The sequence below is a fragment of the Lepidochelys olivacea genome, assembly GCF_965140295.1.
Source record: "Lepidochelys olivacea isolate rLepOli2 genome assembly, chromosome: 1".
Taxonomy (NCBI): domain Eukaryota; kingdom Metazoa; phylum Chordata; order Testudines; family Cheloniidae; genus Lepidochelys; species Lepidochelys olivacea.
In genome coordinates, this window is record NC_140411.1 from 157,155,507 (window position 1) to 157,170,934 (window position 15,428).

The window sequence follows — 15,428 nt, forward strand, 5'->3', positions numbered from 1 at the left end:
CTAATGTCCAACCTAAACCGCCCTTGCTGCAATTTAAGCCCATTGCTTCTTGTCCTATCCTCAGAAGTTAAGAAGAACAATTTTTCTCCCTCCTCCTTGTAACAACCTTTTATGTACTTGAAAACTGTTATCATGTCCCCTCTGTCTTCTCTTCTCCAGACTAAACAAATCCAATGTTTTCAATCTTCCCTCATAGGTCATGTTTTCTAGACCTTTAATCATTTTTGTTGCTCTTCTCTGGACTTTCTCCAATTTATCCACATCTTTCCTGAAATGTGGCGCCCACAACTAGACAAAATACTGCAGTTGAGACCTAATCAGCGCAGAGTAGAGCAGAAGAATTACTTCTTGTGTCTTGCTTACAATACTCCTGCTAATACATCCCAGAATGATGATAGCTTTTTTTGCAACAGCGTTACACTGTTGACTCATATTTAGCTTGTGATCCACTGTGACCCCCAGATCCCTTTCCACAGTACTTCTTCCTAGGTAGTCATTTCCCATTTTGTACATGTGCAACTGGTTGTTCCTTCCTAAGTAGAATACTTTGCATTTGTCCTTACTGAATTTCATCCTATTTACTTCAGACCATTTCTCCAGTTTGTCCAGATCATTTTGAATTTTAATCCTATCCTCCAAAGCACTTGCAACCCTTCCCATCTTGGTATCGTCCGCAAACTTTATAAGTGTACTCTCTATGCCATTATCTAAATCATTGATGAAGATATTGAACAGAACCAGACCTAGAACCGATCACTGCAGGACCCCACTCATTATGCCCTTCCTGCATGACTGTGACATGATAAACAAACAACAAAGATGAATAGGACAGTTTGCAATTCTCTGAGCTATTGCTTCATCTTTGGACATTCATCTTCCCCAGGCCCACCCCTGTTCCACCCAGGGTCCTCCCCATTCTGTGGCCCCCACTGCAGGCCTGCAACTCCTTTTGCTCCTTTCTGCCCTTGCCACTGTGGCCCCAAGATCAGAGAAGCTCTGTCTGCACCACAGCCCCGGGCTACAACAGAGTGGTTGAGGTCCTCCAGTCCCAGGGCTGCAGCCAGAGCCTGGGCACTGGGGCTTCCCCCGCCAACCCCCGCGCTTCTGCTGTGGACCAGGGTCAGGGTGCTGGAGCGTCTCCTGTTCACCCGGTGCTTCTGCTGGAGAGCAGGGTCGGGCATGGGGACTTCCCTTGCTGCCTCATGGCTTTTTCTGGGGATGGGGCGTGTGTGTGCTGGGGCTTAACCGGCATGGCAGCTTCTGCCAGGGATGGGGTCCGTTGGAGAGCTGCTGGGGGCGGGTACCCCATCCAGCAGCTGCTACCATGGAGTGGCGTTGGGGCACGGGGGCTCTGGGCTTCTGCCCCAGCTGTGGATTTTTTCCAGAGCCCCTCCAGTTGGCCTTGGCCCCTGGGCGCAGGCCCTGTCAGCCCAGTGGCTATTCCGCCACTGGCAATCACCTAGCTATTTAAAAAACAGGAATTAAATCCTCAACTGACTCCAGTGATATTTTTGATTTTGTAATGAGTTTGGTACTTTGTCCTCTGTTTATCCACAGAACACATACATGAACAGTGGCAGTGTAAACTTCTCCATGCTGACTGCCAATATGCCTTGGTCTTTTTGTAGATGCACCAACTATAGGAAAGGAGGAACAGTTCAGTATCCATACCCACTCAAATCTCAGACGTTTCTACTTACCCCACTGACAATGGTGCCAGATGTACCCATGGTTTTTGTGATGTCGATACTTATCTATTAAGGCCCCAGTCCAGCAAAGCAGCTAAGCACATGCTTAACTTTAAGCACATGAAGTCAATGGGACTAGCATAAGTGATTTCCTGGATCAGGTGTTAAAACATCAGATTGGGACCTTCAACACATTTCATTATATACTACCAAATAGCCATTAGTTAATAACAAACTTTAGTTCTAGTGACCTGAGGTGGATTCAGACTACTGACTGAGAAGTGAAAAGCTCTCTACCCCTTTTACAAATACCATACCCTGCTGGTCTCTTGACTCATATAAGAAATCAGTGAAGAAACTGCTCCCTTCAACATTTAGGTCATGGCTGAGGGAGCTCTGGAAAATTCTGACCACTTCTTGGGAAGCAGCTTCCCAAAATTTTCTCTCAGAGTCCTAGTGCCAATTTGCCATCATATAGCCTTCAATTTGGGACTACATTTCCACAGAAGTATTACACTTGATCTTCCCTCAACCATGTGGGCTTCTCTTTTGAATGAAGGAAATTGCTAAAAAAGAAATATCTGCATACTAACTTTGTGTATTAGTGAATTTATATTCAAACAAATTAACAAAACTAAATCCCATAAACAGTCAAATAGAATACAAATCATACCCAGAGGCCTTGAAAACATAAGGGAGAGAAGTTTTAACACTGGAAGCTTTCCCAGTCCCTCCCAAATTAGTTTCCCCCTGGTGAAAGTCCCAACTGTTAACTGAAAAGTGGCTGGCCAGCCTTCAAAGAAAAGAGACAAAATAGGAGAGGAAAAAATTGTTTATTTCATACACATTAAAGTGGAGAAAAGAACGAGTTCGATTGCATCATCCCTGTCAAGCCCAGGAATTAGTTGGGAGAAAAGATTTCTCCTAGTAAATATCAACACTGGCATATATTCAGTTCCATTAGGGGCTGATCCAGCTCTCATTAATGTCAAAAGAGAGGCAGTGGAGTACAGCCAGTTGAGTTCCATAGTAGAATCCATCTTCTCATAGTAGCAATCTTATGAAGGAAATAACCAGATGCTGGTTCAGTCTTTTTACAGGATTTATGTCATTTCTTAATTAATCTTTTCCTCTTTCAGACATTCACATACAATGAACAAACTCACACATTTTGGTATGACCCCATCCTTATTCATTTTGACTCACACTTTATAACTGATGGGATGCCACCCTGTTTTGGCAAATTTGTGAAATGAAGGATGCTAAAATATAGGAGGAGACATTGTAACTACTTTTAATTACAGCAACATTCCCTGCAGCAATAATCTCAAAATCTAAGCATATACTCTAAGCATCATGTTTTATTCTATTTGAAATACCCTCAATCTTATTGATTGCTGTAAGGGAATCTTGAGCTGTATTGAGACCTGGACAGAGAAGACTCAACCTCTTTGGCAAAAAAATCCATACAAGCAACATAGGACTGCCTTTGTACTATCCAACTTAAAAACCTTTAGAAGGATTATACATGCCTACTTCTGTACATGATAAAAACATACTCAATGCTGTATCACTTACAGATTTAAAAGGGAACTGGAAAGAAAGATCTAGCTATTCCATTCTAGAATTTGAATTGTTAGCCCCTTCAACCGATCAACTTTTAAAGTGAAGATTCCGTTGTTTGATATGCCTGTGAAGATAGTTATCTAACAAAACAGGAAGCACACACAACAAGTTTATGTAGGAGTTTTTAAGAACAGTAACACATTTCTAGGGTATTTTCATGAAAAGATGTCATTAGAGCACTAAATTAGGCATGAGCTTAAAAAGATAGCATTTAAAAGACTTGTTCTATGTAACAACAACAACAGATAATGCTGTACCCTAGATAACACTGCAATTATAGCCCTGCACTTATAAAAATTACATAAATGAGCTACCCAGCACATAATCTGTGAGTGCCACATAACACTCCTCTTTTCAAACATTTCAAAGAAATAGATCCAAACGCCTGTTGCCGATTCATTTCTGAAGCAGTGTGGGTTATAGGGGAGCTTGAACAGTTGCTGCCCTTTTGTACCTGTGATGTGGAAACATAGCAAGCTGCAGCACTATTTTAATTTTGTTTAAACAAAATACACACAGTGCTAACTTTTTTATCCTAGAAGAAGGCCTGGCAAGTTTCCTAAAATGATGGGTAAGAGAGCTAGTTTTTACCACAAAGATGATTAAGATAATGTCCCTCCGATCACTGTGAGAAAGCTCTTTAAATATATCACATACAGAAATATCTGTGGTGCAACCATTTTTGAAAAATCATGTCCATATTTTTAACAGAAAAAAAAAGTGAAACCAAAGCACACCATAGCCACACTAGTTTGTGCCTACTTTGTAGAGATACTTGTGCAGGAATAATTACTTGTTCACTGTTTTTCCCCACCAAATAGGTGCCTTCTTTCAGAAAGCGATTTATGATTAATGGCTTCATTCAGCTGTGCCTCCTGGGTTGGGGGTGGGGCCTGGCCCCCAGGATCAACTTCCCTATATCTAACTGAAAATGGTCCCACACTGAGTATGCTCGCCAGTCTAGCCAGCCAAAAACATGATGGAAAAATGAATCTGTGGAAGTGCTGGGAAGGGCCACTTCTAGGGACAAGAAGGTTCTTCCATTTTCATTCTTATTCACTTTTTGGCTTCTTTGCTGCCAAGTATTGTTCTTTCACTGTTCTTTGGAATGCAGAAAACTATCCACTACGACAGCAGTTCTCAAACTTGTGTACTGATGACCCCTTTCACACAGCAGGCCTCTGAGTGTGACCCCCTTTATAAATTAAAAACCCTTTTAAAATATTTAACATTATTATAAATGCTGCAGGCAAAACGTGGTTTGGGGGTTGAGGCTGACAGCTCAGGATCCCCCACATAATAACCTTGTGACCCTATGAGGGGTCACAATCCCCAGTTTGAGAACTCCTACACTAAGAAGTGGACTGAGATCACCAACTAATTTCACACAGGTTACTGAATAGACATCAGGACTAGAAAGACTTTTGGTCAACACAGATGTTGCTCAAGCAAATTGGGCAGGTGAAAGTCTCTTCATCCTATCCAATAAAAAAATCAGTCCTCCTGTAGGTAGCATGTCTAAGAAACAATTGATAAAACTCTTTATCTCTGAAATTTCACAAAATGCATAAGATACAACTATTCTGAATAATTTGCCGTACCAGAATCCTTGGTTTTATATGCTTACTTGGAATTAGGAGCATGGGTTTCAATATTTTTCATAAAAAAGGCCACTTTATTTGAAATGTCTATTGCTTAAGTAGCTTTTGTATAATTTCTATTGACAAGTAGCATAATGATGGAAACTATTGATTAACTTATAATATGTGCACAATTTTCAAAACTAAGAATGATCATAATTCATATCTGACTTTCTTTAGCACTAAACAAAATATTTCAGATACCACCCAGTTTTAAATCAAGCAGACTAGAAAAAAATAACAACATATAGACTATATGATTCTGTTAGCAATCTAAATAACTGAGTTGTTATTCTAATTCTATAATTGAAGCATTCAGTATATTTTCAGGATATAAATTAAAAGAATATAAATATATTACTTTCAGGAAGATTTAAGTTGTTTTTTATTCTGATCCTATTAATTATTTCATGGGATAAAAAAGGACATACTATCTATTACAGCTGATCAGAAAACAAATTTTCTGTCCCACAAAAAAATTCAAGATTCATACAAACAAACAAATCCCAAATCAGGATGAAAAGCCAAAAGTTTACAATATTTCACAAAACAAAATTCTGAAACAAATTTTGTTTTGGGTCAATTGAAATATTTTATTTTGATGTTGACCCTTTTTTAACGCACACACGCATGCACACACACAAAGTAAATTTTTAAATAAAAAGTTGTTATGGATAGAAAAATCAAAATGTATTGTTCCAAAAATGTTAAATGGGATGATTGGACATTTTCCAAACATTTTTTTCCAAAACAAAATTTCATCAACATTGATGTAATTTTGTGAAAATTTTTGATTTTGTCAAAATAGCACTTTCCAACGAAATACTGTTTTGACAATTTTCTGACCAGCTCTACTATCTACATAGTTTCAGTCTGATGACTGAAAAATCTAACCTTCACAGATGGTCTAAATTAGCATTATGTTGATAAGCAAGAATTAGTTTACTTCAGACAAACATCTTTCAGTTTTTTTGTAATTACTTCTGCATATCTGTTATAAATATTTCCTCTACTATAAGCAAATCAGAATATTGTTTGAACTCTTTTAAAGTGCTCTGGAAAGGACAACAAAAATCTTGGATGTACAGTAAGTTACTGAAATGAATGTTGTGTAGGGTTTTATTTTGAGAGAGAGAAAAAGAAGAATGTAACTCTATAATTTTAAGCATAAATGTCATTCCATCTTAGATTGACTTAAGTCACCAATGACCTAGGAAAAGAGATGCTGAATCAATTCCCAGACAAGTGGATAGACAACCTTTTTTCCAACTAATCTGCTCTCCAGTTGTATTAATTTACACATCACACTTTTAAGTGTCCTATTAGTCACACTAGATATGGGAAACTATATAGTTAATTGTATTTACTCTTTTTTCAGGAATTCAAACAGCATTACAAAGTAATACAAAAAAAAGGAGTACTTGTGGCACCTTAGAGACTAACCAATAAATTTGAGCATAAGCTTTCGTGAGCTACAGCTCACTTCATCGGATGCATACTGTGGAAAATACAGAAGATGTTCTTAAACATACAAACCATGAAAAAATGGGTGTTTACCACCACAAAAGGTTTTCTCTCTCCCCACCCCACTCTCCTGCTGGTAATAGCTTATCTAAAGTGATCACTCTCCTTACAATGTGTATGATAATCAAGGTGGGCCATTTCCAGCACAAATCCAGGTTCCCCCCCACCTTTTTTCCACACACACAAACCCACTCTCCTGTTGGTAATAGCTTATCTAAAGTGAAAAGGAGTACTTGTGGCACCTTAGAGACTAACCAATTTATTTGAGCATGAGCTTTCGTGAGCTACAGCTCACTTCATCGGATGCATACCGTGGAAACTGCAGCAGACTTTATATACACACAGAGAATATGAAACAATACCTCCTCCCACCCCACTGTCCTGCTGGTAATAGCTTATCTAAAGTGATCATCAAGTTGGGCCATTTCCAGCACAAATCCAGGTTTTCTCACCCTCCACCCCCCCCCCCCCCCCACACACAAATTCACTCTCCTGCTGGTGATAGCCCATCCAAAGTGACAACTCTCTACACAATGTGCATGGTAATCAAGGTGGGCCATTTCCAGCACAAATCCAGGTTTTCTCACCCCCCACCCCCATACACACACAAACTCACTCTCCTGCTGGTAATAGCTCATCCAAACTGACCACTCTCCAAGTTTAAATCCAAGTTAAACCAGAACATCGGGGGGGGGGGTAGGAAAAAACAAGGGGAAATAGGCTACCTTGCATAATGACTTAGCCACTCCCAGTCTCTATTCAAGCCTAAATTAATAGTATCCAATTTGCAAATGAATTCCAATTCAGCAGTTTCTCGCTGGAGTCTGGATTTGAAGTTTTTTTGTTGTAAGATAGCGACCTTCATGTCTGTGATTGCGTGACCAGAGAGATTGAAGTGTTCTCCAACTGGTTTATGAATGTTATAATTCTTGACATCTGGTTTGTGTCCATTTATTCTTTTACGTAGAGACTGTCCAGTTTGACCAATGTAAATGGCAGAGGGGCATTGCTGGCACATGATGGCATATATCACATTGGTGGATGTGCAGGTGAACGAGCCTCTGATAGTGTGGCTGATGTTATTAGGCCCTGTGATGGTGTCCCCTGAATAGATATGTGGGCACAGTTGGCAACGGGCTTTGTTGCAAGGATAGTGATCACTCTCCTTACAATGTGTATGATAATCAAGGTGGGCCATTCTCCCCCCTGCCCCTTTTCCACACACACAAACCCACTCTCCTGTTGGTAATAGCTTATCTAGATAAGCTATTACCAACAGGAGAGTGGGTTTGTGTGTGTGGAAAGGGGGGGTGGGGAGAAAACCTGGATTTGTGCTGGAAATGGTCCACCTTGATTATCATACACATTGTAAGGAGAGTGATCACTTTAGGTAAGCTATTACCAGCAGGAGAGTGGGGTGGGGTGAGAGAAAACCTTTTGTAGTGGTAAACACCGATTTTTTCATGGTTTGTATGTATAAGAACATGTTCTGTATTTTCCACAGTATGTATCCGATGAAGTGAGCTGTAGCTCACGAAAGCTTATGCTCAAATAAATTGGTTAGTCTCTAAGATGCCACAAGTACTCCTTTTCTTTTTGTGAATACAGACTAACATGGCTGTTACTCTGAAAGTAATACAAAGTACTTTTCTGCCCTTTTATAACAAATTACGGAAAAAAGTATATTGTAGAAATATATCCTTAATTTGGGATATTGAAACTAAAGTATTGACAATCCATTACTATAATATACCAGGTATAGTCATGAACTTTATTGGGTTATTATTTCAAACTTCTGGGTGTCCACTGTTTTGAGGCTGGGGAAAAGAAAAATATTCTTTATCAGGTCTATTAGAAAAAGAATGTGCAGAAATGTGGCATATGATTGGATGAGACAAGTAAAAGTCAAACTCACAATAACATCATCAGCATTTTCTAATGTCCACCCCCCACCCCCAGCTTTCTAGGCATGTAGACTGCTGAAGCGTGTACATACAGGAACATAAGAAGTTAAGTGTTAGCCCAATATTTGTAAAAGATCACAGAGTTTGCACCCAGTTCGGCATTTAGCTGATGACCACATATTTTAAATCAAGCTGACAATTGTGTCTTTTCACTATTTTCAGAAATCAAGATTATGGTAATCCAAACAAACAGTATGATTTTAAAAAACAGACTAACTAAAGAAAAGACTCCTCTTTCCTCCATTAGAATCCTTGTCCACATTTCTGGAGAAATTTTCCCATGAAACACTTGCCAAAAAATACTTAGAGTTAAATTTTGCCTTGAGCTTTGCAAGGCATGAACTGGCATCTTCTGTTTCCTCACTGAGGGAACTAGCTTTATCTTTACCCTCCACAGCAGGTCTCAAGTTGACAGAGTCCAATTTTTGCTCTTTTAGTTGTGTCTTTTTTTGCCTTGCTATTGTCAAGATCTGTTCCTCATTACACAAATCCAACATTTTAAAGATAACCATAGTTCAGTTATCTTGTTGTCCCACATTTTTCCTTGGGAACTACAAAACGCATTTTACCCTGATACAGCTATCCTCTGTCAAGTCCCAACATATCTGGGGTCCAATTTTCTAGACCGCAGATCCACTTTTCTCCAGGTGCCTGATTATCGTCTGTCAAAATATAAAGGGAAGGGTAAACACCTTTAAAATTCCTCCTGGCCAGAGGAAAAACACTTTCACCTGTAAAGGGTTAAGAAGCTAGGATAACCTCGCTGGCACCTGACCAAAATGACCAATGAGGAGACAAGATACTTTCAAAGCTGGTGGAGGGGGAGAAACAAAGGGGTCTCTGTCTGTGTGTTGTTTTGTCAGGAACAGAACAGGAATGGAGTCTTAGAACTTAGTAAACAATCTAGTTAGATATGCGTTACATTCTGTTTTGTTTAAATGGCTGAGAAAATAAGATGTGCTGAATGGAATGTAGATTCCTGTTTTTGTGTCTTTTTGTAACTTAAGGTTTTGCCTAGAGGGACTCTCTAGGTTTTGCATCTGATTATCCTGTCAGGTATTTACCATCCTGATTTTACAGAGGTGATTCTTTTACTTTTTCTTCTTTTAAGAACCTGATTGCTTTTTCATTGTTCTTAAGATCCAAGGGTTTGGGTCTGTGTTCACCTATGCAAATTGGTGAGGATTTTTATCAAGCCTTCCCCAGGAAAGGTGGTGTAGGGTTTGGGGAGGATTTTGGGGGGAAAGACGTTTTCAGGCGGGCTCTTTCCCTGTTATATATTTGTTAGACGCTTGGTGGTGGCAGCAATAAAGTCCAAGGGCAAAAGGTAAAATAGTTTGTACCTTGGGAAGTTTTAACCTAAGCTGGTAAAAATAAGCTTAGGGGGGTTTTCATGCAGGTCCCCATATCTGTATCCTAGAGTTCAGAGTGGGGAAGGAACCTTGACATCATCTCACTCCAGTGTAAAAAAAAAAAAGTGATTTCACTGAAGTCAGTGGAGTTACATCAATATAAAACTAGTATGAGAAGAGAATCAGTCTCTGCAAGATTCTAAGAACTTGCTTTTGCAGCTGTTATTCACATGAATAGTTCTACTGACTAGTGAAACTACTCACATAGAAAGAGGTCATAAGACTAGGCCTCATATTTGTGCTCATTTTTGGTGTTTCAACTTAACAACTGTAATAGCCTGTACTATGAAAGTGTGCATATGGTCAGAAAAGTGACTATGTAAAAATGGCACCTTCTTACTCAACAGATCTGCGCTCTTTGGCCCCAATTCAGCTAAACACTTAAGAACATGCTTAACCTTAAGCACATGTCCTTTAATTGACTTCAGTGGGACTACTAATGTGCTAAAGGTTAAGCATGTGCTTAAATGCTTTGCTGAATTCGGGCCATGGAGAACAGAAGTACTTTGCTGAATCAGGGCTTAAATGTTCCAGGTAACATTTGCTTTCTCTACTGACAAATTTAATTTTACTACTTTTTACTCCACTTAGTACTGCAGAATCAGTATGATTATGGAAGAGTGAGTTGTATTCTATTCTCTCATGCATCAACAACAGAATTTTTTACTATGCTCTGATGGCAGAATTTCCATTATGGTGTTGAGGTACGAGCTAAAAAAGTACTGTACAGTTTGACTTTCAGATCTCAAGGTGTTTGCAGAGCAGTTAGTAAAAAAAACATTTTAAACAGAGTAAATTTAGGTCTACGCTATTTAAGAGACAAAACCCCCCCAAAACATAACCCCCCATGATGCCACTTTTACAGAGTCCCCTTTCAGAGTATACCTGCACTTTAAAATGAGGACTCCAGCTGGGTGTTCTTTCTTTTCTGTATTTTTAGCCACATAGTTTCAGCCATGTTAGTTATGTCCATACATCCTTCCAGATTATTCACATGCAAGGTACATTGGTCAAAATATATATATTTGATGCTGCTGCTGAAGTCTCTAACTTCTTGATTTCTTGGCGGAATAATGGCAAGGGATCCAGGGATTCATCCAGGTTAGCAGAAGGTACTGGAATTCAAGGGTAAAATCCTGGTCCCACTGAAGTCAATGACAAAACTCCTATTGATTTCAGTAAGGTCAGGATTTCACTGTAAGTTGCTTCAGTATTAGATTGCAAAGATGATACACTCAACTTTTATTACCAAACTCTCACGCTAAATAAAACTAGTAGATCTGGTTTTTGATGCTTAATTCACCATTGATCTAGGTGATGTAAGTAGTCTGCTCTTCCAGTTAAAAGAGATGGGCCCAAACCCAAATGTTGAACAACTTTGAACTGTGGGAAAGTTTTAATCTAGATCTACACTTTGCAGCTTGTGCCAACCTCTGTTAGCTAATACTTGTATTGTGCTGCTTAAAGCTATTTAGATAGTTTTTATTAAAAAGATTTTCAGGGATGACATGTGATTCCAAATGGGAGGAAAGACTGGTCTGAGTGTGAAGAGAGGTGTCCATGAGATCATCTTTGTATTAAGTTGTGGTCCACACTATGAAAAGTTTGAGAATCACTTAAGAGAAAAACAACAACAATTTTTCAAATATTGCATCACAGAACTTATCTGAGGTGAAGTATCCTTATTACATAAGGTTCCTTATTAACGTGCTAGTTATTACTCTGTCTTATTTTTGGCAGTGTGGTCTAGTGGTTTAAGCATTGGGTTATATTTTATTTGATACACATAGAAAGTAGACTTTTGAACAAATCTCAAGTTTCTGAAATCATGGCTACCTTTCACGAATGGGCCTAACACATCCAATGATCTTGCACTCCTTTAAATTGATGGGAGTTTCGTTATTGACTTCCATGGGTGTGATAGCAGGCTCTAAGTTTGAGTCTAATTGTTTCCATTCAAATACTCATTTAAAATAACATATATATTAAGCCATTTGACGGTAAAGGTGGAAGAAGAAAATGAGCCCCCAAAGATCTTACTTGTAAAGTTAGAGGCTAAATTTAAGTCACAACAATAAAAATCTTGGTTCCCCCCCCCCCCCTAATTTCGTTAAGTACACTTTTTCATAGTCAGATGCTACAACAGAAATCCATTTCCTCCAGGTGACAGGTTGATGTGTTTATCTGGTGGAAAGGATCTTAGGTCATGTAATTTTCCAAGAGAGAAGATGAAACAGTCTGAAAATAGAGAAAGTAGTATGTAAAATAATTATATTGTAATATAAATCTGTTACAAAATTTGAGATTTTGCTCTAACTTTTGAAAGTAAATTAGCAGTGACCTAAAGATTTGGGGAACAGAGATTAGGGGACATTTTCATATGGGTAAACAACAACTGTGCCTGCAAAAATACATAAGCACCTGTTACAAACTGCATTCCCTGGTAATATGCATGATACAAAGGAGTATCTTGGGGGAGACAACTGATGGAAGAGTGTGTGTTGGAGAATTGATGGAGAAGAGAGGGATTATATGCAAATTTGTATCTGAATGTAAATATACTTTCTTTTTTCCTCTGGTGTTTGGGGGGCTTCTGTAGGCAGGTCTACTCAGAGCTGGGTGGTGAGGGAAGCACAGAGATAGGATTTGAGCTGGGTCAGTAGAGCATATGGACACTGGGTTCAGGCTGTCACTTTGTTCTTCAGGATCTCAGCTTTTATTAAAAAAAAAAAAGTGTTAGCCCTTATATTTGCAATGAAAATCTTCAGAATGTGAACAGATTCCATGTTAACCACAGAAAACTTGAAAGTATATCTCTGGGATTTATGAACGACTCCTGTCATTCCCGTGAGGAGTTAATGAGATGCTAAACGATACTTTAAATGTCAACATTAATTATTTCACTGATGATGAAAGCATGAAAGAAAAGGAGGATAACATTATGGAGATCTGCTAAATCTACTACATTTTGACATTTGATTTTGCCATCCAGCTGTTGAAAGTAGTTGTGCGAATACCACTTTTTTTTTTTTAAACTAGCAAATAAGGAGCAAAGTCAAAGGAGGCTAGCAGAGCCCAGCAGGGCACCAGAACCTCACTGAGAAGCCAAGGAGAGCATGCATTATTATAGTTTGAACATTTGTGTAATCTACAGTGAGTACGGTGAGGTTAAGGCAATTGAGTGTCCTAAATATACCATGACATAGGATTCCCTGAATCTCTGCCCCTGCACTATGACCAGCACAGGCCCCGCTTGGAGTGGCAGGGAATTTTCCTACCCTGCCAGATTCTTAGAGGTAGGGGAGTGGCATAGGGCCCTCTTCTCTTCCTCAGGAAAGTAGGGGTGGGAATGGGTTTAGGTCCTATCTCCCAGGAGACAACTAGGCTAGGATGCATCTGCTTGGGAGGTATGGGGAAGCCTGGTACACTCTTTTTCCAGAGTCCTCTGTTGGGGTAACGTCCTGTCAGAGCAATTGTTTCAGACTGTTTGCAGACTCAGGCAGACACTGCTGCTTGGTAACACTCACTTCACATTGTCAAGCTTTTCTTCACAATCATGTGGGCTAGAAATGAAAGATAAGATTCTGATATAATCATATGACTCCAGGAGCAGGGGCTCTAAGCACAGGCCTCTCTAGTTCCTATGCCTTAAAACCTAAAAGCGAGGGATTGCAACTGGAGCAATGCTTATGCCATGCATAGAGCTTGGAAGAATTTCTCTTTTTTCCTCAGTTTGACCCCCTAAGTCAGGGGTTCTCAAACTGGTGGTTGGGAGCCCTCAGGGGGTCGCGAGCTTAACATGGGAGGTCACGAGCTGTCAGCCTCCACCCCAAGCCCTGCTTTGCCTCCAGCATTTATAGTGGTGTTAAATATAGAAACAAGTGTTTTTAATTTATAAGGGGGGTCACACTCAGAGGCTTGCTATGTGAAAGGCGTTACCAGTACAATAGTTTGAGAATCACTGCCCTAAGTGAAGATGGAAGGTGAGGGTTGAGTGAAGTAGGAGGAAGGGGAGCATAGTTGCATGAAGTGGTTGATGGAGAGACAACTGGAAAGCTGGATGAGATGGCATGTCAGCCTGGATGTAGGGGAGGGAATGAGTTTTAAGCAGAAGATTGCCTAGAACAGTAAGAGGTGGCCTGAAAAGGGTGGATTGATAACTGGTGAACAAAGGTATTAAGCTGGAAGCCCCAGGTGCTAATGGAGATACTGAAACATCCAGTGAAGTGGGTTTTAGCCCACAGAAGCTTATGCTCAAATAAATTTGTTTAGTCTCTAAGGTGCCACAAGTACTCCTCATTCTTTTTGCTGAAACAAGAGAGGTCTTTCCTCTCCTGAATATCTCTGCTGATGATATGCTTTCTGCCACCCTTATTCACACTGAGCAGTACTTTACCCCACAAGTACCCCCACTGACATCAGTGAGAAGATTTGCAGACTAAGTAACTACCCACTGTATGGGCAGAATGAGACTCTATCAGTGACTGAACGCCAGTCTGAGATAGAACATCTCCAGCATGTCCCTTTAAAAACCCTTGTATAGAAGAGGTTGGAGATTAAAAGGGAGCTGTAGGGCTCTGCCAAAACATCCTTGCCTCCCCCTGCTGGTCCAAGGCAGGGGTTGGCCTTTGATCCTGTCACCATCCCGACTGCCACTTCTGAATATGCAAAAAAAGGAGTACTTGTGGCACCTTAGAGACTAACAAATTTATTTGAACATAAGCTTTCGTGAGCTACAGGTCACTTCATCGGATGCATGCATCACAAAAGCTTATACTCAAATAAATTTGTTGGTCTCTAAGGTGCCACAAGTCCTCCTTTTCTTTTTGCGGATACAGACTAACACGGCTACTACTCTGAAACTTCACAATACGTGTCTGAAGTCATGCTCCCTCAGAGCAGAGGAAATCTGACCGCCAGAGAGAGAAGACAGGCAGCCTTTCCAGACACTCAAATCTCTAGTGGGGTTGGGAGGGCGGAAAGAAGAGTGGTGTGGTATGACAGGAGTTTGAGAATATTGTCCTTCGCCCCTTTTAGAGGGAGGGTGCAAGCAGTGAGCTATGCAAAGGTACAACAGCTGAGGGTCCACTCCCTAATAAATTTAACAGGCTAGCATGATTTAATCACATGGAAAACCTTCAAATTTCCTGGCTCTCCCAATCAGTTTAAATATGTGTAAATTAACTGAATTATAAAATAGATGTGTTTGAATTTCTGGGTAACTTGGGGAGGAGGCAGGAACTAAATAATCCCCAATGCAAATACTCAAGTGCAAAAACTGTGTACAGGCCAGGCCTTCTTCAAGAGCAAATAAACAACACAAGTAGTTATCCATTTTATATTTTAAATCATGTAGTGTCTTTCCAAAAAATTCTGTCACAGGTAATCCAGTTGCACAGGTTCCAGGAAGCTCAATGCTGAGGTGAAACATTAATAGGCTGCTCCACACTTCTTCAAAAAAAGTAAATTTCCCTATTCCTTATCTCCACCGCACAGATTAAAGAAAAAATAAACGTGTGAGGTCGATGGGGGTGACTCCCGCCGCCCGGGGATTTTCTCTCTCTCATCTTTTGC